General features: G+C 46.7%; 1 long non-coding RNA gene across 5 annotated transcripts; it reads right to left on the reverse strand.

The window, feature by feature from the left end:
• Positions 1 to 1,210: 1,210 nt before the first annotated feature.
• LOC105466061 (uncharacterized) lies at positions 1,211 to 25,787 on the reverse strand. Of its 5 annotated transcripts, none has more exons than XR_011607834.1 (4): positions 25,554 to 25,787; positions 5,247 to 5,951; positions 4,355 to 4,569; positions 1,211 to 4,183 (listed from the first exon to the last, which is right to left on the reverse strand). It is a non-coding gene; the product is annotated as an uncharacterized lncRNA (long non-coding RNA). The 5 variants fall into 5 exon arrangements; XR_011607832.1 differs by having other exon boundaries at positions 23,230 to 25,787; XR_011607835.1 differs by lacking the exon at positions 25,554 to 25,787 and having other exon boundaries at positions 1,211 to 2,208; positions 2,400 to 4,183; positions 5,247 to 11,962.
• Between the last annotated feature and the right edge of the window lie 2,161 nt (positions 25,788 to 27,948).

Below are 27,948 nucleotides of genomic sequence, written 5' to 3' on the forward strand. Positions count from 1 at the left end.
GAAAACTGCTCAGCATCTTGCTCAGGACTTTGAGCCATGCAGGAAAGGCAGGAAGAGGCTCTGGGTCAGAGGTGCCCAGCAACCCAGAAGGATCAGGTATAAGTGTCACATAGCCCCTGGTGGGCTTTCCCTAGATGAAAGCTAGATATTTAGGGTGCTAAGCCTGGGGTGGGGGAGGGGGTTCCAAGCACAGACGGGTGCAAGATCAGGACAGGGGACTCTAAAGAAAGCTGCCTTTGGAATGTGGAAGCAGGCTAAGGCCACCTACCCACATAGGGAAGCTCACAAGCAGGTCCAACACGGTCCTACAGATGCTGCCCACAGGTAGGTATCAAGGCTAAACAAAGAATCAGCCTTTAAGGCAAGTCAGGATACACAGGCTGAGGGGACCAGCGGGGCCCCTAGCACATCTGGAGACAGTGGCTTAGTCATAGCCAAAGATCACACATTTGGAGCATCTTAAATGTTTTTTACCCAGTGGCCATATCAGGAACAGACTTCATGTGATTTAAGCAGAAAAGGAGTTTACTAAGGAATACGTAGCCCACAGAATCAGGGCCAGAGAACAAGGCTCAGCCAGAAATACCCCCCAGAAAAGATACCACAGCCCAGAACTGCTTGGGACTCACTGCCGCCACCCTGCAAGCATGTGCTATAGAACTAGCTGAGGAAGTTGAGATACTCTATGGTAGATGACTCCTACACCAAGGCTCATTGACCATATGAGGGAGCTAGAGAGGTCATACAAGTCTACAGAAAAAAAAAAAAAAAAAAAAAAAAAAAAAAAAAAACCCCACACAACAGCAAAAAAAACACTAGCTCTTCATTACAGTCCACCCCACCCCCTCTTACTAACAGCAGTATCTACTTTTCCTATTCTTCAAGGTGGTGATATAATTACTCATATCTGCCCATCCGTTTCCAGATTCCTACTCCCTGGCAGAACACCCAGGTCTGCTACATTCTGCTCTAATCCAGTATCACATGTGATATGGTTTAGGTCTGTGTCACCACCCAAGTCTGTTGAATTGTAATCCATGTTGGAGGTGGAATGTGGTGGGAGGCGACTTCTCATGAATGGTTTAGCATAATTTTTCTTGGTACTGTCTTCATGATAGTGAGTTCTGAGACTCCTCACCCACCCCCAACCACTGACCTCTTGGCTCCTGCCATCTGTGATGCATTTCCTTTGTCTGTCATGATTGAAAGTGTTCTGAGGTCTCCGAAGAAGCCAAGCTGATGCAGAACCATGAGCCAATTAAAACCTCTTTTCTTTATAAATTACCTATTCTCAGGTATCTTTACAGTAGTGTAAGAAAGATGAATACAAGGTGACAGGCATTCTGTTTTTAGAGCTATCCCAATCCTATCATGACACTGTGACCTATGAACTAGAATATGCAAGCTGCCTCCACCTTACCTTTCATAAAGGAGATATACTGGTTACCATAAGGAAAATACAAATGAGAGACATTTTATTAGAGCAGTTACAAGGGTATGGTTATTTGTTCCCTTTCCCTTAATCTACAGCTTCAGCTGATTTAGGTGTTGGAATGATCCGAAGTCTTTCTACTGATGTAAGTTTACCCTTGGTATTATGGCCAGGGTTAGGCTGTCATCTATTTACCCACCCCTGAGTGGCAGGAGGTTGGCCTGGGATTCCCTGGACTACTTCCCCAGCCTCTACTACGCAGAGGGTGATCTTTGACACAAACTCCCCAGCCAGCTCTGTAACCATCCTTTGCCTGTTCAAAGCAGCAGGTGCAAGTGACCAGAGGCTGTCCCCACTTCTACTTTAGTGATAAAGTTGTGTTCCCTTGGTAGAAGCATTCCTTCCTAAGTTACTAAGGCTTCCAAAACTAGCAGAACTCACAAACCCAGGAGAGCAAGCCAAGTTAGGAGTAGGACGTTAGCTGTTACATTGAGAGGTACCTTGTTTCTACTGTTGAGTATCTGGGTCCAAGCAGTCTGGCTATGAGGAAGACACTATCGCAGTCATTGGTTCAGAACACATGCCATCCCTTCTACTGACAGTACTCCAGCCTCCCAAAGCAGTGGATCCCAGGTAGCACCATAATGGAGGTTTCGGAAGACTTCCCATCATTCATACAGTCAGCTGCTCCTGGGAGTTGAGGTGCACAATAGCCATGGGCTTCTGCCTATTGATCCACTTGTGCTGAGACAGGAGTTCCTTTGCCAGTTGCAATGCTGTATGAGGAACAATGAAGCTGAATGTCAAATTCACAGATAGTATTTTTCAAGCAAGCCTGTCAGGCAGGGACAGGTATAAATCCAAGGAATATCTGCTCATGGCAAATGGCCAGTACCCTCCCACTCCATGGTAGAAGTCCAATGGGGACTGGTAGGTGACTGGATCTCCCAGTATTAAGATGCCTTACTGAGGGGCCCAGGGTCAGTTGTTTCAAGTTGGTCTTAGCAGCTGAGAGTTCAGCCCTCATGGAGAAAGGCAAGTTGCAGATGCCATGCAGGGCCTTAACTCCTTCCTCCCATGGTTCCTCATCCATGACTCCTTCAAGCAAGGATGGGGGTGATTAGGGAAGGAAGCTGACCATTTTACAGTCAGGTGCCCCACTCATTAAGCAAGATCCTTGTCCAGAGTCACGTCTTCACGAGCATTCACAAGAGATCTCACACTTGCCATCTGTTCTAAGGCCCCCATCTGTGAGGCCCCTATCTGTACATTCCTGTCCTAAACCTTGTCACTACTCACGTCATCTTGCTCCAAGTCCATGACCAACCAGTCACATCTTTAACCTTCAAATCATAGATCTATGTAGATCTTCATTTTAGACTGAAGCCTTCTAGGCAAGAGACAGTGACCTGTGTGAATTTCTGCCCTTTAGGAAGATCCCTTCCCAATAGTCCTTCAGTGTCACCTTGAATGGGGCTAGAATGCCATAGAAGTCTATCCAGCCGATACCAGCGTGTTGTCTAGAGCCACTTATGAGTCCCTAGGCTTTCTCCATGAATTGTAGGCGTGGGTAACAGTGCGATACAATTAGGCGTACAAATCAGCCAACTGTTCATGCTACTTACGTGTTTTTAGGAACTGCTGATGCCTCCTATCAAAGACTTCAATTAAGACCACTGGGCATGCCCAGTGATAGCTGGGTGTGTCAACTCATACCCAGATCACGTAGGCAGTATTCATTTTCTATAGAGACCAAATAGCAAGCACCACTTCAAGAGCCACTACAGGTGGAAGGCAGGTTGGCTCTACCCTCAAACCCTAGAGGCCTTCAGCAAGATTCTCCTGCTCCTGGGGGCTTGCTGGAAGTTCCATACAGTGGCCTCATTCTCTAGAGGCTGGGATGCCAGCAATCTGCTGTGACACAGGAACAAAGTGGCAGGGCTTTGCAGCTCCATCCTGTCCCGGCCAGGTCTCTGCTTGCTCTGAGAACCATTCGAAGCTGCCAGTCTGTTACACCACCACTGATAAGGCTCGAGTATGACATACGCCATCTTCAAACACCAAAGCAGCCCAGGGTATTGTGGTGCCTTCTAAGGAGAAGCGAGGCCCAGCAGCCACCTGTCTACTAAAGGTGAGGCTTTGAGTGGCAAGCTACTCCTTTAAAACATGAAAGGTGTGACAAAGGTGATTAAGCTGGTGGTGGCAGGACGGCTTGAAGGACATCTCATTCTCAGTAAGAATTTGTTTTGTCTCCACATGCCACAGGCTGTGAGAGCCTCAACTTAGTACTAGCCTGATTGTCACCGACTTCAGCCCTAACCAGGCCAGCATACCAGTAATTTCCCTGAGGACACAGTTTTCTGCAGCCAGCCCAGCTAGGAAATTCTCATCCAGGGTTCTCAGTCACCAGCAACAAAAGTCTTGCTGGATTAAGCAGAAAGAACTCGATGAAAACTAGGGGTGGCCTGCAGAACTCCCAGGAGTACTGGTGCCCAAGGTTCCGAGGCCACACCCGACCTGCCTGGTTGAGGATACATCCGGCCCCACCAAGCCCTAAATGCTGTCCCACTTGCAGGATGTAGGTGTGGCCACTGCCAGAGCTGCCCAAAGCCTGGTCTTGTTGCAACTGTCAGTTGGGAAGGTATCAAGTCCTAGAACCTTTGCCTCATTGGCTTCTATTCCAAGTCTGGGAAGGATTCGTCTGATCCATAGAGCCTGGGTCACGTGTCTATTCTCTACCTGCAAAAGGGACTGGGAGAAAGGTTATTGGAATTTCTGTTGCCATAAGAGCAAGTGAGTGCTGCTTCCCACTAAGAGGGTAAAGTATACCCCAAACACAGGCAGAGTATCCAGGTGGCCAGGGATAGCAAGCAAAGCTAGTTTCATGTAGCTAACTCCGACTTTTCCAGGTTCGGTCCTTACCTGTTCACGTAGGATGAAAGCCCTGAGGTCTCTTCTACCACAGCTAAGGGAGAGATAATCCAGTCTGCAAGGAAAATGCTTGGGAGTGCCTTCACTCAGAGCCACCAAGGGAATGTCCCTATGCCAAGCCATAACCACCATGAGAAGGCCAGCTTCCACACATAGGCCTGTGCTGCAGGGCTACTGCTACCAGGGTGATGGGGCAGTGCCTGCTTCTGAGCAAAAAAAAAAAAAAAAAAAAAAAAAGACTTTCATGACTTTGTTAGGATGGTACACTGGAGTCTAGACTACAATGGTCAGCCCCCCTCATCCCTTTATTCTTTGTGATCATCTGTGATCATCTGCACCCCTTCTTGCCACAGGCCTGAGGCTAGTCCAGGAACAGGAGTATATAATCCATTGTCTTCTACTCTCCTGGTCTCATCTCTCCCAAGAGAAGAGGCTTGACCTTCAGCCATAGCGAAGGCATGAAGGCTTTGGCCCCCCAGGGCTACATCACAGCCTCAGGCCCTGTAGGCACATCTCACCCCACCCCTTCAACCAGTCACAGGTAATGAGTGGGTAGCATAAGTAGTCTAGGCACTGATCTGCCTCTAGCAGACATACATGTTTGCTACTTCTGGTTCTTCATGTTGGTTTTGGCCCAAGTCTGCCAACTCTTCCCCCAGAGTCCTGTAACCTACAGAGGTGAAATGGGGGTCAGAACAGTCACCCCTGGTACAGCCCTGGGTTCTGTAGAGATAAGGACTCAGCTACTGCCCTGGTCAACCTGAAGGGGCTGCTCAGTGCCCTCACGACCCCTGATAGAATGGGCGACAGTACCCAATGTAGTCCACACATAACTAGGTACAAGCAGAAACCCAAATGCCACTGTGGATAGGGGAGGTTTTACCTGAATAAATAGATGTCCAGGAACTATAACAAGAATGTGGGAGTCTTTAAGGCAGATGTGAGAAGACATTTCTGATGAGTATGAACCAGGGGCCTTGAGGCTGAAGTCTTGTTTTAGCAAGAGGTTTAGTCTGTGAGGCAACTGAAGATTCCCAGAAGGAATAGTAACCAAGTCATGTAGTATAGGGATGAGCCCCACACAAGAGCTGTAAGTCCTTTGAGCAGAGGTGGCTTGGTCTTCTCAGCATGTCTTCCCAGGGCCAGACAGCCCCAGCCATCCCATGGGCCAGCCTGGACAGACAGGTTCAGAGTTGAATGGAGCTCTGCTTACTCAGTCATGTGGATCTCTAGGTTCCCTGTGTGTCCTGGACTCCAAGGGGAGAATCAGATGCCACTTGTGGGAAAGGCTGGTGCTCCCAGAGAAAGATAAGAAAGATCGCTAGTTTTCTCCTGTGTCAGTTGCATGCCTGCTGGGAAGATCTCCTGGCTGCTCCACAGCAATGACTGTTGGGGAATCTACTGCTGACGTATTCTGTTCAGTGTTGAGGTGAGGATGCCCAGCTGCAGGGCCACCACTGGCCACTGTCATCCTCTGCTGAGGTCTACACACAGATCAGGGGCCCCCATCCAAGCCCAGCAGTGTCTGGCTTCAACTCCAGCTTGGTCCAACACAAGTTCCGGTTCAAGAAGGAACACATACTGTTGACTTGAAACACCAACACCTTTTACAAAGAATCTGGAAAGTTCTGCATTGGGTGACATCTCATAGCTGCCAGTGCTTCAGACCAGTTCAGTCCACCTAGTGGTCTTTGCATGGCTCTGAAGAATGCCCACAAGTTGGGGATAGCCTAAGACAGCAGCACTTCCCCCCTACCTACCATTCTAGCCTTTACCCTCAGACCTGGCTGTTGCAGGGGGTTGGTTCTCCAGACTCTAACCTACAGCCTCCTACCTATTCTCCCCACAGGGCCTCTTATCCTTTCAAGGGGCTTGAGTTGGAGAAAAGAAGGTACCCCTGTATTTGTAGGATATATGTACTTGAGCTCTGCCTGGTCTTAGATGTGGTCAGGCCAGGAACAAGTGGTAGCTTGGACAGCCTCATGTAGAGCCACCTTCTGCTCAGGACAGAGGACCAGCTCCAGAGCCATGCTACTAGGATGTAGTGAGAGCATAGTCACGGCTTCCCAGTAGCACAAATCTCTCCGTGAGGAGGTAGAGAGTTAGGGAGGCCATAGTACCCAGGAGAGATACACCAAGACTTCTCTCCATAGACAGTCTGGCCGTGGGAGCCTATTGCCATCTCCTAGACTGTGATGTTATAATGCTTGAAGTATGTCTGTCACTAACAGTTCTCAGGGCTGGGAGGGCCATGTGAGAACCTAGATGAACCCAATTGTCCCATAGTTTTCTCTACAAAACCCTCTGAGCTCAAGCCCTTTGAAGCTAGTTCCATGCCACAGTTCTGCATTATTTTGTGTTAGGCTAGACCTCAGGTCCATATAGAGACTTTCAAACTTCTACACCAACCATTGGGTGTTTACTGGCCCCTTTCCCCTTTTCTTTCCTTTCCCCAATTTCTGCTGTCTAAACAGATTCCATCATCCCCAGAAATGCTGCCTGGATCCAGAGTCAGATCCCTTGAGATCCAGTGTCTTACCACACTGCCTCCTGCTTGTCGCCCACACCCATCTGAGGCCCTCTGCCTGGGTCATTTGTTTCTATCTCAGCACATCCTAGGGCTAGGGTAAGGAAGGCCACAGAAGTTAACATCTTCCTAGAACCCTCTAGGCTTCTCATGCTTGCTTCCTAGGATATTAGTCTAGAACGCTGTAGGCAAAGCAGCTTCCACCTTGATGTAGCCCTGTTAAGCAACCCCATCCCTACAGCCACTTTTCTTTCTTATATCCCCCCAAGGCCACTCCCCTTTGAGGTGGTAGAAAAGAGAAGGTATGAGACTGAAGAGGCCCAGGGATACCACACAGGCAAGACAGTTTGTTCTCCCCTTGATACAATGTGATAAAGACACCCTCAGATTCCTCGTCAACACCCAGCCCCCTCTGTATCTGGCCCCAGTCCTCCCTGGATAGCCCAGCTGGAAAACTTGAGCTGCTAAGGTCCCAGCACCAGCTGACTCTCACAGGAAAGATTTATGCCACTCAGGAGAACCAGTGCTCCCAGCAAGGCTATAACTTGCTTTGTCCCTGCAGACATAGTGAATTTCAGCCTTATTTCTTGATAGGAATGATAGTCTAGACATGAGATTGGTATGTTTTATATGGGCATGACTTGATGCCCATGAAATCAGACATTGGATCTCAAAGAGGAGTCCCAAAGTCTGGACCAGCTCAGGACAAGTGCCAGCAAGTGGACCTTCAGCTTCCAAAGCCTTCCAAGCCTCTGGAGTTGCCACAGAACATCTTAGTCTCTCCAAAGAGACTCATGGTGAAGGATTTGAGCAGTTAAACCTATCTTCTGGTGAATCTTATAAGTTGGGAAAGAATGAAATAAGCTCCTTCTCCAATATCACCCCTAGTTTCTCTCTGCATCTGATAGTGCTATGCCTTGACTTAGTCTAAGAACCTCTATACGTAGGTGATCTGTGGCCTCAGTTATAGGAGTCTTTACGGGCAGCTTGCCTAGCATCACTATACATGCAGTGTTAAGCATGTCCATATATCCTACCTGGTTGATTGGGCCACCCTCAGGGAGTGATGGGGACTCCTGGTATCCCATCAACTCAGCATGTTTTCCCTGGTCACCACTGTACCCCAACTAACTCCAGGGGTAAGAACCTCAACATATGGGGCAGAACAGGCCAGATGCCAGAAAGAAGGCTGGTGAGCCACTGCCTAGGGATGCTTCCCTAAGGATTAATCCTTCCCTGCTACGGTCACACAACTGCCTCCATCAGGGAGGGGAGAGTGCTCAGCTATGTCCCAACCCAAAGTTCAGGATGGTAAGAGATGTCAAAAAGAGGAAGAAAGTTTGCATGTAGGTAACCAGGAGTGAGACCATGACAAATGCAGGGTCTTACCCACATTTGCCCTGTCTGTGTTCAGAGTTTTCAGAGAACACGCTGAAGTGTCTCGTCCACAGCCACAACAGCCCCATACCCTAGTAGTCCAAGGCCAGTTTAGTCCCTAGACATCCAAAAACAGTACAAGGAACATCCAGATCAGTCCTGATGAATACTAACATGAGCAAACAGGAGAGGTTAGAGTCTAAGTGAAGCAGCAACCTGTCAAGACACACAAACACCTTCCTCCATGCTGCTGGCCATGGAGATAACCCCGAGTTAGGGGATGTCAGGAAGTCCCAGCTGGGAGAAGAAAGAGGCCGGGGGGACCAGGACCATGATCCCCAAAGATAAGCCCCCATACACATACATGCTGAGCAGGGCTGCGAGCCAGGGCATAAGGAGAGATCTCCAGGTGCTGCCTCCTGTGTCCTTTCCTGCCCTCCCTGTTTAAGGAATGGAGACTCAAAGGAAAGGTGAGAGAAGATGCCAGGGCAGGGCTCCAAACCTGGTGTAGGACGAGCAAGGCAAGGATCCAAGCCCAGGGCATCCCCAGCCCCTGACCCCCACACCCAGGCAGCTGGGGGCTCCCGATAGCAAGGCTCCAGGCAGTAATCCTGGGAATCCCACCACAGCCTCCTGCTTTTCTAAAGGCTGTTCTGCCCTGGGCCACAGGATGGTCTCTGGGGCATAAAGTACACGCTCTGTGGTACCTTCTAGTCAGGGGCTGGTTGACCTGGTTATCCAGCCTTGGTCATTCTCCATCAGTGGAGTTCCAGTTCTCCATGGAGCAGGAAGAGGCCCCAGGCCAGCTTATGGGCAGGCCCCAGGGAGGAACCTTGAGCAGCAGTGAGCCAGTGGCAGGTCAGGAGGTATTGGTACAGGTCTTTACGTCTGATAAGGCCAAGGCACCAATTCAAATGGCCAAGAGCAATGTTTGGGCTCCTCTGGCTGAATAACCCCCCGGTTCTACATGTGTGCCATAGAACCAGATTCATGCCTAAGTCCCCATACGCTAAATGAAGGCTAGAAGCAACATCAGAACATCAAGCAGATGGAGTATCGGTTTTTAAACAGTGTGCTTTTCTATCAATATTCTTGTGGCAGAACTCTCAAGTGTTTTCCCTTAAAATTTTTAATCCAAGGTCTAACTTTGGTGTTTAGCAGATAAAGATGACATTTTATCATCTTTAGAAGTATGGGAAAGTAATATTTGTTAGCTCAAGGTATCTATGGAAAAACCAGTGGTATTCTGTCTTTAGTTTGTACCAAAGTAGATGAAGATGTTTAAACTCTTTCTGAAGGTGGCCTAAGAGCCAAGAATGCACCCAGGAAAACAAGACTGTGGTGTTTTCCAGAAACAGAGGTGAAGCAAGGTTAATATGACAGGTAGTTCTCTGGGGCCCAACATCAACAAAGGCCAGAAAGAAACTAAGCATCAGAGTTTAGTTTCTAAGCTAGTTTCTAACTAGCATGGATCGAAGGACCGGATAAAGGAGACATGTCTCACTGGGGCAATCAACCCCCAAGCACAGAAGGGCCACAAAGTCATAGCTGCAGGGAGCAACTAGTCATAGATCACAGGAACAGCAATGATTCCGTCTCAGCTGAGGCAAGGAGATGGGCAGTGATGAAGTTAGTAGGGAGACAGCTTCCCAGTCCATGAGGACAAGCATCTGTCCAGGTAATAGTAAGCAGTGCCATCATAACAGATTCAGATCCAGGCAGTGTGGCAAAGGTTTTTGTTCACATCAAGGGGGTAAGGCGGTATGCACAAGGCTCTTCCTAGTGTAGGCCTAGGAATGTTTCATCTTCAGCTGCATTGTCTAGAATAGGTGGGGCCTCCAGGCAGGGTCACTTCTGCATGGCAGAAGCATGGGGAAGGCAGAGCCACTCCAATTCAAGCCAAGTCAACCCAGAAGCAACATTGCCTTTACTCACATGTTGCGGGGAGATCAGTCATGTGACCAGATGCATGGGGACTGGGAAATAGAGAAGGCATATAGATGGTCATGAAGATCACCGACAGTAAGGTCCTTATTCTCTTGGCCCACTACCTGCTGGACTTGTAAGAAACAGGACTACCACCACACTGAAGTATCGGTAAAGACAGCTCCTGGGGAACAGCCCCTTAAGGCCAGGCAGGGATGCCAACAGTAGCCTCCCATACATGGTAGGCTTTACCCATCACTAAATACTAGAGATACCAGCACAGGAAGGCATTTGGGGGCCAGAAACATTCAGGAATCGCTTTGTACAGAGATCAAAGAGAAAGTTCCTCCCTTTGACACAGGGATAAGTCACTGTCAAGGCAAAGCTCAGAGCTTTGCAGCCTATGTCATTTACTAGGAGCATCCGCTTCTCAGCAGCTTCTGTGACACAGGTTCTCATTCCCAAAGCATCAGAACCTGAAGTCAGTCAGGAGGTCCAGCTGCAGAGGCTTCACAGGTGTAATCAGAGCACCAGCCTGATGTGAGCCACAGAGGATCTGAGTGAAATTCTGCGAAACCCTCAAAAAGTTGACTTGACCCAAGTCAGAGCATGATCATAAATCTGCAATTCCCATACGGTCATTCACCTGAGGCACAGGCCTACCATTCCCTGCCACATACAAAGTAGTACAGGGCATGGAGACTCCATGTTTAGAGGATGTCTACTAGCACAGTCAGTTGTAAGCAACCATCTGTTCCAAAGCAGCTGTCTTCCCTAGGAGAGCACCCTTGGGAATCTCAGCGATAATTTAAGCATAAAAGTCACTGAGAAGCTCTATTAAGAGAGGCTACTGTGAGTCAACTAGGTCCTTATCACCAGGCCTCTGCTCACAAGTAGTCTGAGCAGATTCACTTACTCTTGGATCACTACGTGAAATAGCTACTGTTCATTCAGGAGAAGCAGGAAATATGGTAAATGCCCAGGAGAACCAGGATGTGCCTCTTTCTGCAGGTATCTCAAACCCTCTGCAGAGGTAGCTGGGGCCAGAGCTGTCTCTAAAAAGCATAGCACCCCAGATTCAGGCAAGGATCATCAGTTTGTATAGATAGTTTGTCAGAGGTTGGACACTGGATATTTGTCCAATGCTGGAATAACACTTCAAATTTCTTCCTAATCGCGTAGAGATGATTTAACTGAGGGATCAGGCTCTTGGTCCTCTAATCCAGTAGAGATACTGTCATTAGTATCTAACATAAATGCAACACAGAACACTAACATTATTATCTGTAACAGATTCACATTCAAGACTTTCAGCTAGACTACATCAAGAATTTAGATGCTAATTCTAGGCTCTAGGATATAAGACAGGGACAAGCTAGACAATAACACTAAGCAGCATTGAAACCAATCTAGAAGGCAAGACATCTGCAGGACTATTTCCCTGGCTCCAAAGATCTAAAAGAACTAGATTGCAACTAGATATAGCCAGATATAAGGCATGTTAATGGATTGAGAACTGGATGAACCATAAATGGTACTTAGGAGGTCAGTGGGAAAGTCTAGAATATGAACGAGCACTCATTGATGTGAAAGACATAAGTGCGTTAGAGTACCTGCAGTTTGGTGTCATTTCAGATATCTTTATATATGAAAAGTACTAAGCCATTATAGTAGTGATCTCTAGTGATAGGAACATGTTTTTGCATGTCTAGTAATATACTGCTGTAATAAAACTACTAAAAAAGTTGTAAGTACAGAAGAATCTAGAAAAGCATAATCTGTTCTTATTTGACTAAAGCCAGAGACATAATAGGCACTAAGCTCTTAAATGGGCCTGAAAGTTCAGACCTTGATTTGTATGAACCTGAAAAACTCCTCTGGAAATGATGCTGGAGAAGATATTTGCCAGACAACCCCTGAGGTGGGAGGGGTGTTGGGGGCACTGGGGGGAAGTGCTCTGGAATCAGCCCGACTTGTACATATCAGCTCTGCTGACAGGAAGACCACCACGATGGGTAAGTCCATCCTGGGCTTGTGTGAGGAGTTGGAAGAAATTCCTTCCAGGCCCGGTTGTGCCCCAGTCATTCCAGAAGGGAGAGCTTGCAGAGTGCTTTGTGACAGAATGATTCTTTCACCACTACAGAAGTCACGACTCCCAACCAGAAGTAGTGTCTTAGGCCCATTTTGCTTATACACATGGATATAAAAAACTAAGCTAGAAGTGAGCTGAGTCTAACATTGTATTTAGGATTATACCATGATCAAGTAGCTTTTATCTTAGGACTTCAGAAAAATCTACCCAAAGTGTCTTACTATATTAATATGTGAAGAAGGAAAAGGCACTTTCCAAAGATCTAAGTAGTCCAGCCATTCAGGATCTAGTAGAATTAGCAAATCAGTAAAAGGGAGTGTTCTTACCTATACGGTTCCCAGGAATTAGAAAAGGTTCTAATAGGACAATCCAGGTAAAATCAGTTCCTAGAATATAGACTAAGACTTAGTTCCTCCTAGAGAAGTTTATAAACTTAAAATAATTCCAAGATCCTTACTTAGTTTTTTGTTTTTGGTGAGGTTGGATCTTGCTTAATTTAAGAGCACAAGCTTACTCTAAAATTCACACGAGGAAGACAAGCCATAAGTAGCAAAACCAACCACAGTATGAATGAAGGGGACCGGCCCTGTCAGTTTAGGGTCACGCTAGAGCTACTGTGGTATTTGCACAAGGACAAATGGGCCAAAGCAGCAAGGCCCAAGTGTACACAGGCATTAACAGTGATGAAAGAGCTACCATGAATCAATGGTGAAAGACAAACTTGTATAGGGAAGCCAGCTTCTCCAGAAGAAAAATATAACTGGATATCATCACATTGTATATTCCTAATCTTTTCAGGAAAGCTTCTTAGCCAGAGTTATTTCTGCAAAATGAAGAGAATAGAGAACACAAATGATATGACCTGAAGATAGGACACAGCTTCATCAGACCCTAATAGTACAGACCCTAAAATCAGACTTGAGCAGTATCAAAATGAAGCTTCTGTTCAATGGAAGATACTGTGAATAAAGCTCAGATAGATTAAGGTGTCATATCTGAAGCCAATAAGGAATTCTCTAAGAATTCCTTTGAAATAAGACAGATGGGAACCCCAGAAGAAAAGTGAGGGATACTCAAATTGCTGTCGTCAGAAAGTGTTCAAAGTCAAATGCAAGCAACACAATAAGAGCCCTTCACACCCATTAGGCTACCAAGTGCTAGACAGCTGGGTTACATGGAGGAGCTGGGGTACAGGAATACTCATGCATCGTCTTGGGAACATGTACTGCAGCAGCCATTCCGGAGAACTGTCTGGTATCACTTAGTCAAGTTAACCCGTTCTATGCCTGAAAGTAAGAAAATTTGTCCTAGAGGTAAATAAGGGTACTTATATACAACTGTTCTCAGTGTTGTTTGTAGTGACAGAGATGGTGGTATTTGGGTGCTTGTTCCTGGAAGAGCAGCAGGAAATGGTGTGGTGGCAGCATGCTACAGAGTACCACATGCAGTAGAGACTAGATGTATACATAGGTGTGTGTCAGGTGCCACCGAGCAGGGCAGAGATGGTGTGTAGTTAATGTGTGCACATGACACTTTGACAGTGCAAGGGAATAGATCTTGTACATTTGATTGTGGGTGACTGGGGTTGGTGGGAATGACAGCAGGGAGATGGAATAAGTAGAAGCACTCACCTGTAGTCCAAGAATGTTAGCATACCACAAATTAACACCATCATTGTGCCAGGTACAGTGGCTCATGCCTGTAACCCCAGTACTTTGGGAGGCTGAGGCAGGCAGATCACCTGAGGTCAGGAGTTCAAGACCAGCCTGGCCAACATGGTGAAATCCCATTAGTACTAAAAGTGCAAAAAGTTAGCTGGGCGTGGTAGCATGTGCATGTAATCCCAGCTACTCGGGAGGCTGAGGCAGAAGAATCTCTTGAACCTGGGAGGTGGAGGTTGCAGTGAGCAGAGATCGTGCCACTGCACTCCAGCCTGGGCAACAGAGCCAAACTGTCCAAAAAATAAACCAACCAGCGTTATTGATTCAACCATCTCTACTGTAGGTTCCAGAAACTTAAGAGCTACCCTCTTGGGAGATTTTCAGGCTTCAGAAGCATGAAGATACTAACAGAAATAAGGCTATGCTATGGACTTGTTGGTCTCTAAGAGTCCCAGGCCCCTTGCCCTTGGCATCTGTCCAAGTTCCCCTAGCCAAGCAGTGCTATTCTCAGCACGGACACCTTGACCAAGCATACTCCTGTACTTGCCTACAACTACATCCCATGCTTTTCTATGAACACATTCTTATCTAGTTCTAGCTTTCTTCAGCATTATAGGTCACAGAAGGAATGCCCCCTTAAACCCCCCTGGTCTTCTGCCCACCTTTGGGTCAATTTAACCAGAGGCTGTTCTTCCCCACCGATTATTGTGGCAGACTCTAGTGTCTGTGGGAATTCAGAGGAGGCCGCATGAGAAGTGACAGGAAGAGACAGAGCCATCTTAACCCAAGGGCATAGGGACCAGAAACTGGAGAAGGTTTTAGGAGAAGCTAGAGGGACAGGAACCTATGTGTCGTCCCTCCAGGACCAAGTCCAAAAAGAAGCCTTTTAGGAGCCACTGTGGCCACATCCCGATACTGCCATGCAGATATTGAGTAGTACCTTCCAAGACAGATAGGCCAAGATATAGATCTAAGGAACAGCTATGTATTATGTATTATCACACCTGAACCAGCATGTAGGGGATAAGTGTTCACTCCCATGTGCCATATTGTCCAGGTAGAACTTGACCAGGCTGACCAGCAGACCTAATGCCCAAGCTTAGGTATCCAAGAATAGGAATCCCATGATTCAGGACTAAGGTGGCCCCAGACAGGCCACCTGACATCTATGTATCTGTACATTAGATCCTTAAGAGATAAAGGCCCAAGAGGTCCTGTCCTTGGTCACAACCTGGGCTCTGCTGCAGGAGCTCAAATACCCCTTCTCTAGGGTTCACTTGAAGGTGAGCCTCCTGGTTTCCTTGATTAGTATGTCCCCACTGAGGGTCAATGCCAGTTCCCTCCCAGCAGCTTTTATACCATGTTCCTGCGGGGGGGGGACCAAAGCAGAATCCTTGGTTTGTCCCTTCTTCCCAGATCTAGCCTGATCTGGACTATGCCCTGAACCCCAACGGTGCTTTGCAGTTTCCATATCGAAGTCTATGGTGAAACAAACTAAATCTGACTCACCTACTAGGCAATTCTTCAATGCCTTCGTAACAAGTGACCAGGCATGACTAGTTGGCAGCATTCATCTTCAAGCACAAGGCCTGGCGCGGTGGCTCATGCTTGTAATCCCAGCACTTTGGGAGGCCGAGGTGGGTGGATCACGAGGTCAGGAGATCGAGACCATCCTGGCTAACACGGTGAAACCCCGTCTCTACCGAAAACACAAAAAATTAGCCGGGCGTGGTGGCGGCGCCTGTAGTCCCAGCTACTCGGGAGGCTGAGGCAGGAGAATGCCGTGAACCCGGGAGGCGGAGCTTGCAGTGAGCGGAGATGGCGCCACTGCACTCCAGCCTGGGTGACAGAGTAAGACTCCGTCTGAAAAAAAAAAAAAAAAAAAAAACTTCAAGCACAAATCCTTCGCTTCCCATACAACCTGAGACCCTGACCACCTGCTATTAAGAGGAAAAAAAAAAAAAAAAGCCAGGCCATGGACTACTTGGATTCTACTTGGCAGGCCCCAAATTCTACCAGAGACAGATGCTAGTTCTATGGGCCCCTCGTTCTATGGGCCCAGGAAACTAGAGCCAAGTGGCAGCTTAGAGAATGGAGATCAAAGTCAACCAGATAACAGTGCAGGTCATCACTAACCTGCAGGCCACTACACTCCAGTGGTCCCCACTAGACCTGTAAGCTCAACTCCATGGAGGCAAGAGCCCAAGGACATCCTTGTATTACAGGGGACTGAAAGCTATAGAGCAGACAAGATCCAGTCAAGCAGGGGCAGGAGAAGATGACCATGGCAGTGAGGGATAAAGGTTTATTTGTATTTTCCCTGCCAGCCAGAAATGGCAGATCCAGGTATGGTATGCAACAACTTTTTCTAACAAATGCCAGAGGTTCATTCTTTATATATAGGCAAGAATGTAAATAGGGTCTTAGACTCCAAGGAAAAAATAAGATCTCACATTCAAAGTTCTAAAGGAGACCAACCTTATCAGGTTAAGAATTTTCCTGGAGAAGGGTCAGTTCCCACACTTCGAACAACATAGCCAGTCTCAATGTCAGTGGCCACAGCTACTATGTCTGTTCCCCTCAGTTGTTGGCAATGGAGGCCTCAGATAGAGGAGTTAAGAGCAGGCCTTACATCAGAGGTAACAGCCCTGCAGAAAAACAGCCTGGAGAAAAGCAAAAACCCAGAGCCTAAATGGCAAGGATGCCCAAGCTCCACAGTTGCCAAGTGAGGCTTAGTCCCTCCAGGAGAATGAGGCCTCAGTGAAAGAAGTTCTGTCAGAGCAGTAGACTCATGGCTGCAGGGAAGAGAAGTTGGGGGGAACAACGGAGAGTGACTATTAGCAGGCATGGAGTTTATTTGGGGATAATAAACGTTCTAGAGTTGCAGTGATTGTACGACTTTGAATATATTAGGAGTCAAACCGCACAATGATTTGTGATATAAAACTGTCACAAAGCTGAGAAAAATTCTGTGAGGTTTTAAGTCTGGAGAAAAGTTTTGGTATTCAACTGAACCCAGGAATTTTCAGTCATGAGGGAGGCCCACGGGCAGCTCCCAGGCCAATCTTCTACTCAATAAAGTAGATAAGAGATAGGAAAATATTTATAAGCATGTTTATCCCTTCATGGAAAACAACACTAATACAATCTGTCAGTATATCACCTGGAAACTAAGATTAACACGGTTAGCATACATGCAGGTATCTACCACCACACCATCATTGTTTATATGAACTAAGTTTAGGGCTAGGTCTGGAGTATGTTCCACATGGAAGTGGTTGCATTCTGTTCTTTCATTGTAGTAGTATAAGCCTGTTAAAGAGCTTGTAACCAATACGTTCTTGAAGTTATAAAACAATTTGGCTGGGCGCAATGGCTCATGTCTATAATCCCAGCAGTCATGGGAGGCTGAGACGGATGGATCACTCCAGTCTGGGAGTTAGGCCAGCCTGGGTAACATGGCAAAACCCCACCTCTGCAAAAATTACAAAAAGTTAGCCAGGTATGGTGGTGTGCACCTGTAGTCCCAGGTGCTCAGGAGGATGATATGGGAGGATCACTAGGAGGTCAAGGCTGCAGTGAGCCGTGATTGTGCCACTGCACTCCAGCATGGGTGACAGAGCAAGACTGTCTCAAAAAGGGGGAATATATTTATGACAAAGATGTTTCTAATATAAAAAATGTCATGTTATATTCTTGGTATAGTAGTCAACATCACTGGAAGATTACCCTTAAGTGATATAAGCAGTCATAAGGAAAGCTTCATACAATTGGAAAATAAGTGGTTTCTTATGGAAAAAAAATTTCACATGCAGATGCAGTAGGAAAGTTGACCCAGGGAACAGTGGAGGACACTGTAGACAGGGTCCTGGGAGAGTAGGCTCAGGTTAGGGACTCACAGGCCTAAGGGACTGAGCCAGGGAGCAAAAAGACTATAGCTCAACATGGTCGGGAAGCACCTGCCAGGTTACAGCATTGGGTCCAGGAAGGACCAGGATCAGTCGCATTCACCTAACAGGAGGCTGCAACTGGCCTAAAGGAGATAGTGGCAAGACTGCACAGTTGAAACATGGAGGTTATTATAAGAGGCAGCACCAAGGCAGAACATCTCTAGAGATAGAACCTGAGAAAACACAATGGCCTCAGCAGACCCATTTCATAAGGCAGCAGGGAACGCAGGTAGGACAGGCCTATAGAATGGGGAAGGCACTCTGGGACACCAGAAGACTAGAAGCATCCCACCAGTGCTTCCCTGGAAACAGGACAGGCACCAATAAGGAGACCCAGTGGCTCAAGTGAAATCTATAGCAAAGCACCTGTGGCCCAAAAGGAAAGCGACACTGTAGACCTCAGGACTTCTCTGGGGTTGGCCATACAACTGGCCATCTTAAGGATAGGAAAGAGTCAATAGTAAAACTTAAGACTGGACTTTAAGGATATCAAAGGACAGGTCTGCTTCACCCACTTTGTCATCCCTAGATGCCAATTCTGGAAGTCATCCTTCAGGTGTGACAAGAGACACTCACATGATATCCTAACTGGGCCAGGCTAACCAGTAGACCCGATAGCCAAGCTTGGGAAAGGACTGTAGAATTAAGTTCTTCCTCCACTGACTCAGGAAAGGTCATATATATCTGTAAGTTATATCCCTATCAAAGGATAATCCCAGGTCCCATTCCTGGCCTTGCCATGCAAGTCCTGGTCTTCTCCATGGTTTTCCTGCAGAGCTGGCACCTGTGATACCTGGACTCCTTTGGTTGGCACAAGCTCCCCCTACTGACTAGTGCCAGTCTTTCCTCTATGAACCTTCCTGTAATGGTGCCATGAGGAAGGGCTGAGCCAGAAGCCCCAGATTTTTCCTAAAGGTTTACCCTGACACCTACCCCCAGAATCCCAGGGCTGCTGGTCACCTAGTAGCTAGGTGGAAATAAGCTAGGATGGGAATAAGAGTGAAACCTGTTCCTGGTGGACCTCTATGGTCAATATAGGCCTTCCTGGGAAGTCCCAGGAAGCCAGCCATGGTGGCTGAGTTTGGGCTTTAGCATCTTCAAGTTTAGACCCCTTACTTGCCAGCACAGCCTGAAATGCCCCCACCTTCCTTTCCCAGGAGATGTTTGGGTCATGGCCAGGGGCCCTGCAGCCTGGCCAACCCAGGCTCTGCCAGAGAAGGAGGTAATCAGGACCAGGAAATGGTCCTTGCCACTTGCCTATAGGACTAGAGGCCAAACAAGTCAGCTCTCTAAAAACCAGAGATGCCTAGAAGAGATCCCGCAGCCATGCCCTGATCTCTGGTCACTTACCTAGTAGTACTAGCAGTTTGACAAGTTACAGCCTAATATGCCTGTTGTACCTGGGAGCTCAACTTCAGCGAGTAGTGGCCCAGGGACATGCCTATGCCATGAATTTAAGTCTCATGTTCTCAGGCTAGAAAGAGCAAGAAGGAAATATCCCTGAACATAAGAAAAGTTCCAGTCACAAGGAGTCTGGGAGAAGTCAACGAAAGTCAAAGATGTGATCGCATCCATTTCTGCTAGCCTAAATATTGGCCACATACTTAGGTATACAGCAGAGAAACTAAGCACCTTGACTAGCAGTTTGCCCTGACAGACCCTAAGCCAAAAGGCCCATCCTATACGTATTATGAGACAACATACACAGAGAGGTAGGTACTTTAAGAGGAAGAAAGTAGGGTCCCACATTCCAAGATCATGGAGAACAGTAGATATCATTGAGAAAGGGTCTGATCCTGTGCTCAGATCAGAGATAAGCTGCATAAGCCATGCACTGTCCTGATGTCAAAAGTCCCGGGAATGGGGGTTCCAGGTAGGAGGGAGACAAGAGGTTTCAGACCAGGCAGGAATCCCTGCAGACAAGCTTTCTAGGTAGCACAACTTGAAGCCTGAGTGACAAGGATGCTTAGCTTCTTCCCACTATGGCTGTCAGGTGGAGTGGTAACTAACAGCCAAGTTTCCTAGAAGACAGTCCTTTGGGTCTTGAGTCTTCTGGGGAGGAACCCTGCCTGCATTCGGCATTCAACCCTAGGAAGGGGTCAGCCTGACTCTCTCATTCGTGGAGGACAACTGTGACAGTAAAGGCCCCTAGAAGGGATCCCAGCCCCAGTCTCCCAGCCCCATGCCATCTCTAGGCTCTGCTACATAGGGCTACTAGACAGGGCATCATCCTCAGTCTGCCGAAGCTCAGGCATTTTCCAGCTTGAGGTAGGCCTATGGCCAGCTTCTAGATTGCCTTCTAGTCAGACAATCTCAGATCCTGAAAAAGGACTTCATGCAACTGGACTAGGATGAGGTTATATGGGTGATACTGTCTATCTTGTCATACAAAAAAATAAATCAGATCAAGATATTGGGTAAAATGTCAACTGACAATTCAGGAAACATCTCATGGCTGATAGCCATTCAGAGCTGTTCAACAAGTGTAATCCCAGTTTGGGATCCAGGGCACGTGTACCCTCTGAGCACATGTTTTATCTGAAACGAGGCCATGTAATCACATAATCCAAAGAGATAAGTTCAGTTTGTATTTTTGTTTGGCATATGAAGGTGACAGTAATAGGTGAGAAGTAATTCTCCCAATTGTCAGAACCATGGCAAATTTTGGGAAGATGTTAGATTGGGGATAGTACGAGTAGATGGAGGAAGAAGTCTGGGCTGGGAGATGAGAAGCAAGGTATCTTATGGGAAGTCTGGTTGTCTTCCTCCCAACATGTGCTGGGCCACAGGCAAATGTTCAATGGAGACCTCTGGCTTTCAACATTATGTGTTAGCCTTGGGCATATACCCCAGGGAACAGAGGCAGAAGACAGAGTGTCTAGAAGCAGTCAGGCCTGGATAGATCCCTAGTTTGTGGCAAAGCCAAATAACGGCTGTCATCTGTAGAGGACATAGATCAAAGTGATATCTTACGGACTTAGGACTGTCTGGTGTACATCTAGACCCAGGAAATTAACATGTCTCCCAAAGATCCCTGGCCTCAAACTTAGCCTTTTCCTGTTGATGCAATACAACTAAACATGACATCTTTCTTATAGGGTCCCACACATCCAGGAATTCTCTTATGTCTGCTTTCCCAAGGATACTAGAAGACTAACACCTAAAAGTTGGGTGTACCAGAGATCCTGGGATCTCAAGCCTATGAGAGTCCCAAGGATATTGTCAGAGTCAATACAAGTAGAGCCAAATGACTTGCATTTCACCTACTGGCAAGCTGCCTTAGGGGCCTGGCAGAGTACCAGGAACCTCTTCTACCCAGCTGAAACAGTTAAGGTTTCAAAGGCAGAGCCGTTTATTCTTTCTAGACCATGTCCTACCTGCTATGCTATCACTGACTTATTAGACCAGCAGCATCTCAACTTCGTAGCTGGTCTTATTTCCATAGACCTCAGATTTGGGGGGTAAGAGATGGTGAGATGGTGAGAAGATACTCCTGAGCTCACCCATTTCTTAGGTTCTCATCACTTTAGTCCTTCTGAGGCCACACAAAGGAGTGCCTCAATAGTCTTCAATGGTCATGAGTCTGACCAAGAAACTAATAGTTCTGGGAGAAGGCCCTGATCATAGTAAGAAAGATGAACAGCAAGTAGTTTCTTTTAGACAGTGAGTAGATAATAGCTTTAGAACAAGTAGAGAGGATTTTATAAGATACTGGATCCTAGACGTAGATCGCATGGTCAGGATGAGGATAAACAGCTTAGGGAACATGCTAACCCAACCAGTAAGGTGACTATAGCTGAGCTGAGCTAAGCAGAGCTGAGTTGAGGCAAGGTCAAATATCTTGAAGGCAAACTGCAGGATCTGGGATAGGCAGCTAAAGGCCAGGCCAAAGCTAAGAAGATTCTAAAAACCTGCAGCATACCTAGGGCCACTTAACACAGAAATTGAAATGAGTACATGCTGCTCAGGAGTACAGCAGACCAGGATGGGGAAAGTCTCGTGGGATGGGTCCCAGGATCAGGAGAGCAACTGGCAGGGAGAAATGCCATTTAAGATTTACGTCTTCCAGAAGAGAGGCAGTGCCACCATGCCACACAAAGGCAGATCCTCAAGAAGCCTTTTTGACAAAAGGGGAGGAAAAGCAATGATCCAACAGAAAAGATGTCAGGGTCACATGACACTTTCTGGAGGTGTATATACAACCAGCCACCACAAGCCACATGCCCTGCCTCACACCACCATGTGATCCATTGGATTCCATATGTTCTCACCAGCAGGGTCTATGTTTAAATAGAAGCTCTCAAAAACTGGTCTTCTGAAACAAGCCCGACTTATCTGGGTGATGGGAAAGAAACTCCCAAAAAACACAACTTCAGCTGGGTTAAGTTCATTCCTTCTTCATGCTATTTAGTCTAAGAGCTACCCCAATGAGGCCAACTGATAGAGCTAGCCCAAGATCTTAGAAAGTATCTAGAACTACCCTTGCTTAATTATCTAGTTGCTAAGATGCCCTCAGGTAGGGGTGAGGGTCTGGTTTCTGGCAGAGCTCTAGATCCTATCTGAGGTCTTTGTATAACAGATATCTGGCTTGAGACAGATATCTATTATCTTTTCTTTAAATCCCCTCCCAAGGACTAATTCCAGCTCTGGTCCCATGGGAAGGAGAGGCTTAGAGGAAGATCCCTGAATTTTTAAGTTGAAGCGACCCCAATCCACCAGAATCCCAATGCCGCCCCTCATCTTTGTACATCCTGCAGTCCTGCCTCAGTCGAGAGGTGAGAATGATAGGGAAGCAGTTCAGTTCTATCAAGCCCCTTGAAGTTTTTAACCCCTCTGAGAAGCCTGGCACGAACCAGCCTCCATGGCTTAGTGGTTTCTTAGTATCTCTTAACTCAGGCTGCATCCAGACAGCACAGTCTGGGATGTCTGAGCCACCTTCTGTAAAAACCTGAGCCCTGCTCAGGCTACAGGAACTCTGTAGCCAAGCAGATCCTAGCTCTGTGGGGGACGCCCTTGGACATGCCCCATACTACTTTCTAGGGTTATGTGCCACCCGACCTAGGAAAGTCAAGCCAAATGAGTTACAGAATAACCACCATGGACAAGAGTTGGACTGAGACTGGATGGTCAACTTACCTGAGCCCACTGCCTTAATATGGTAGTCCCTAAACAAGATGCCTAACATTTATTGCTGTACCTATGTGTTGAACTCTAGGTTACAGTTAGACTTAGACCCTTGGGCTTTAAGCTGAAGGCTATTATAGTGTTGTGGGTTGAATCAGATCCCCCTCAACAGATTGAGGCCTTAAACCCACCATACCTTAGAATATTACCTTGTTTGAAGATGAGGTCTTTACAGAGGTAAAGAAGTTAAAGGAGGTCATTACAGTAGGCTCTAGTCCAATATGAAGGATATCCTCCTTAGAGATTTGGGCAGACATACATAGAGGATGCCATGTGAAGGTAAGGACAGATGGAGGGATGCTTCAAGCTAAGGAAGCTCAGATGCCAGCAAGCCACCCGAAGCTAGGTAAGAGCTGCAGAACATGCCTTCACAGTCTTGGGAGGAAGCAGCCCCACTGACACCTTGATATCAGACTAACTTCCTGAACCAAGACAGACTTCTGTTTGAGGCACTTAGTTTATGCTACTTTATGACAGCCCTAGCAAATTTGCATGCAGAAGAGAATGACCCAACCGGAAGAGAGCCCCTGTCATCCTCAGCCGGAGAACTATGGCAAAGGCAACTCTGTTTATACCTATCCCACTTAGCAGGGCACTGGCCAGACTCCTGGGCATCAAATAACAAAGAAGCTGGACATGAACCTGACTGAGTCATTTCTGATAGACACCAAGAGCCTGTTCTGTAAGTAACTTATATGCAGCCTAGATTCTAAGAAAATGAACTCCCTGAAATCAAAGGTCAAAGAAACAGTCTTCTCAAGACCTAGGAGAAACTTCCCTGAAAGCGGTCCTGTGTTCAACCAAGCAAGAATCAGAGCACAAGCCTTGTCCTGACGCCAGTGGCTGCAGGTGCCATTGCTCTTCACCAGAAATCCCAGGGATGAGGTCCCAGGAAGGAGAGAAAGGGGACAGGTCTCTAGACCAGGAAATGATTTCTACATGTAGGGCAGAACATGGGCCCAGTGCCCAGTGCATGAGTAGCAGGAATGTCTAGGACATCTTGCTATAGCTGCTGGCAGTGGGAAAAGTAACATCCTCAGCATAGAGAAGATGGTCCTGTCTGGTCTTGGAAAGACCCAGAACTGGGCTCTACATATAGAGCTTGGATCCAAGGACAGACTGGAAAATGTACTAGGTTGACTTCTTATACGCCACCCCCAGTTTCTCAATCAGACTTTTCTGCCTGGGACTTACATGATAGCAGCTGGCTTCAGGGCCCCTAACTGCCAAGTCCTGACAGTTCTCCAGTCCTCCAATGCAGGGGTGGCCCCCCAGAGGCTTCCAAGGCTGTCCATCTGACCATGTACAATCATTAGAAAAGAAAGTAGGTAGAAGAGAGGGAGGAGAGGGATTGCCAAGCTGTAGTATGGGACCAGAGGCTATCAGAGACCTTCATTCTGGGCTCTTAAGCCTCTAGAGTAGCCCAAAGACCATTCTCAGCCAAAAGCCCAGCCATACAGGTGGATGTGGCAAGAGAGCCAGGCATCATGCCCAGTACTGACACTCATAAGACCCAGATATCCTTATATGTATAATAAGACACTTCACTATCAAAACTTCATGCCCAAAGACAAGAGCTGTCAGATCAGAAGACCTCAATGGAGAACAGACAGTAGATCCTGGACACAGCAAGGGGGCTACAAACTGCCTTGACTGTTATCATTTCAGTTGCCACGGTAATTCTGTTGCCTAGTTGATGGAAATGGCCATCCCAAGCAGAAGGGGTAATAGGCCATCGATCAGGAAAGGGTTCTGAAGATGACGCTTCAGACGGGATCAAGTCAAGGATCCAGGGTGTGATCAGTAAGACAGATCAGCCAGAATCTGTCTGCAGCCCCTGGGTAGAATACTACTTCTTAAGAGAAAGGTTAAAAAGAAAAAATAGCCCTATCAGGTCCTAGGAAACTTTGCAAGCAAGCCCAGCATGGCATTAGATCTAACCATAAACTATGTAAGAGCCCAACATGACTTAGAGCCCGAGGACTATAGGTATCCAGGAATGGATACCCTAAGCATACACTGCAGACTCATGTTTGTCTTAAGGCTTACTGAACTGGGTTTCCCACATGGCCAGCCTCCGCCAGATATGCTCAGAGCCAAATCCCAGCCTTATTCAGCATGATGGAGGCCTATAGCCAGCTAGCTTCCCAGGTCACCCTTCTAGTCATGAATAGTGATAAACCCCAGCAAAGGGGAACTGAACAGATCCCAGGGATAATTATGGCTACCTAAAAGTAAAGCAGAGGTCAGAAGGCAGAAGAGGTTCCTGCCCAAAGGCTCTGGTTAGAGGAAATGGTGAGGTACATTGCCCTCAAGCAGATGCGGTTAAGGGTTGTTAGGACAGACCAAGGTCCAGACAGGAGAGATGTTAAGAGGAAGACCATTACTGTGTCACATGCCAGGAAAGCTTTCCAAGTTATTCTATGAGCAGCACCACCAGCCTACACAGGAAAAACAAGAAAACTCATCTTACTGCCAGACTCCAGATACCAAAGCTTCAGTTTATCTATAGTGTAGACATCAGTGCCAGTGGAGACATGTCCAGAAACAGACCCAACGAGGTGAATACCTTGACTGATGGCACTTGGCCCATACTTGGGCCAGTCACCAGCCTGTAACCTGACCTAGTACCATGGGATGTGGCCACTAAACCAGCTACTATATATCTAAGGACAATGAGCAGGCCCATTAGAGAGGGGGAACAGGAACAAAGGGATAGAAGAATCCAGGAGAAAAGATTCTATGACCAGCAACAAGCCTAGCAAGGAGCCAAGGGGTAAGAACAAGGAAACTCTGGGGTTACCCAGGCAACACATTAAAAAGCTTATCTATTGTGATGAATAGGCTTTGTCCCTGGGATGCAAGGTTGGTTCAATATACAAATCAATAAATGTTACATAAGCAGAACTAGAAACAAACCATATTATCTCAATAGATGATGCTTTTGATAAAATTTGACATCCCTTCATGTTAAAAACCTCAATAAACTAGGTATTGAAAGAACATACCTCAGAATAAAAAGAGCCATCTATGACAAACCCATAGCCAACATCATACTGAATGGGCAAAAGCTGGAAGCATTACCCTTGAGAACTGGCAAAAGACAAGGATACCCTCTCTCACTACTCCTATTCAACGTAGCTTTAGAAGTCTTGGACAGAACAATCAGGCAGGGGAAAGAAAGGGCATCCAAGTAGGAAGAGAGGACATCAAACTATCCCCATTTGCAGACATGATCCTCTGACTAGAAAACGCCATAGTCTCAGCCCAAAAGCTCCTTAAGTGGATAAATTTGAAAGTCTCAAAATACAAAGGATGTACAAGAGTCACAAGCATTCCTATATACCAACAGTCAAGCCAAGAGCCAAGTCAGGAATGTACTCCCATTCACAACTGCCACAAAAAGAATACAATACCTAGGAATACAGCTAACTAGGGAGGCAAGAGATCTCTGCAAGGAAAGCTATAAAACACTGCTCAAAGAAGTCAGATGACAAACAAGTAGAAGAATATTATATGCTCGTGGATAGAATCAATATCATTAAAATGGCCATATCACCCAAAGCACTTCATAGATTCAGTATTATTCCTATTAGACTACCACTGAGATTTCACAGAACTAGAAAAAACTATTTTAAAATTCACATGGAACCAAGAGAGCCTGAATAGCCAAGGCAATTCTAAGCAAAAAGAAAGCTGGTGGCATCATGCTACCCAATTTCAAACTGTACTACAGGGCTACAGTAACCAAAACAGCATGGTACTGGTATAAAAGACACGTACAGCAATGGAACAGAACAGAGAACCCAGAAATAAGGCTTCACACCTACAACTATCTGATCTTTAACTGGACAAAACAAGCAGCAGGGAAAGGATTCCTTATTCAATAATGGTGCTGGGATAATTGGTGGCTAGCCATATATAGAAGATTGAAACTGGACCCCTTCCTTGTACCATATACAAAAATCAACTCAACATAGAGAATTAAGTGTAAAACCAGGAACTATGAGAACCCTGGAAGACAACCTAGGCAATGCCATTCTGGACATAGGAACAGGCACATGTCTCATAATAAAGATGCCAAAAGCAACTACAACAAAAACAAAAACTGGTAAGTGGGATCTAACTAAAGAGCTTCTGCATAGCAAAAATCTGTCAGAGTAAACAGACAACCTACAGAATTGGAGAAGATATTTGCAAACTATGCATCTGACAAAGATCTAATATCCAGCATCTATAAGGAACTTACACTTACATGAAAAACCCCATTAAAAAGTGGGCAAAGGGCTGGGTGCAGGGGCTCACACCTGTGATCCCAGCACTTTGGGAGGCCGAGGTGGGTGAATCACCTGAGGTCAGGAGTTCAAGACTAGCCTGGCCAACATGGTGAAACCCCGTCTCTACTAAAAATACAAAAAATTAGCCTGGTGTGGCAGCAGGCACCTGTAATCCCAGCTACTCGGGAGGCTGAGGCAGGAGAATTGCTTGAACTCGGGTGGCAGAGGTTGTAGTGAGCCAAGATCGCACCATTGCACCCCAGCCTGGGTGACAAGAGCAGGACTCCACCTCAAAAAAGAAAAAAAAAAGTAGGCAAAGGACAAGAACAGATACCTTTCAAAAGTAGACGTACATGTGGCCAACAAGCATATGAAAAAGCTCAACATCACTGATCATTAGAGAAATGCAAATCAAAACCACAATGAGATGCTATTTCATACCAGTCAGAATAGCTATTAAAAAGTTAAAAAGATAGCAGATGCTGGTGAGGTTGTGGAGAAAAAGAATGCTTATACACTGTTGGAAGTGTGAATTAGTTCAGCCATTGTGGAAGACAGTGGTGATTCCTCAAAGGTCTAAAGACAAATGCT

This window comes from Macaca nemestrina, chromosome 9, assembly GCF_043159975.1.
Source record: "Macaca nemestrina isolate mMacNem1 chromosome 9, mMacNem.hap1, whole genome shotgun sequence".
NCBI lineage: Eukaryota > Metazoa > Chordata > Mammalia > Primates > Cercopithecidae > Macaca > Macaca nemestrina.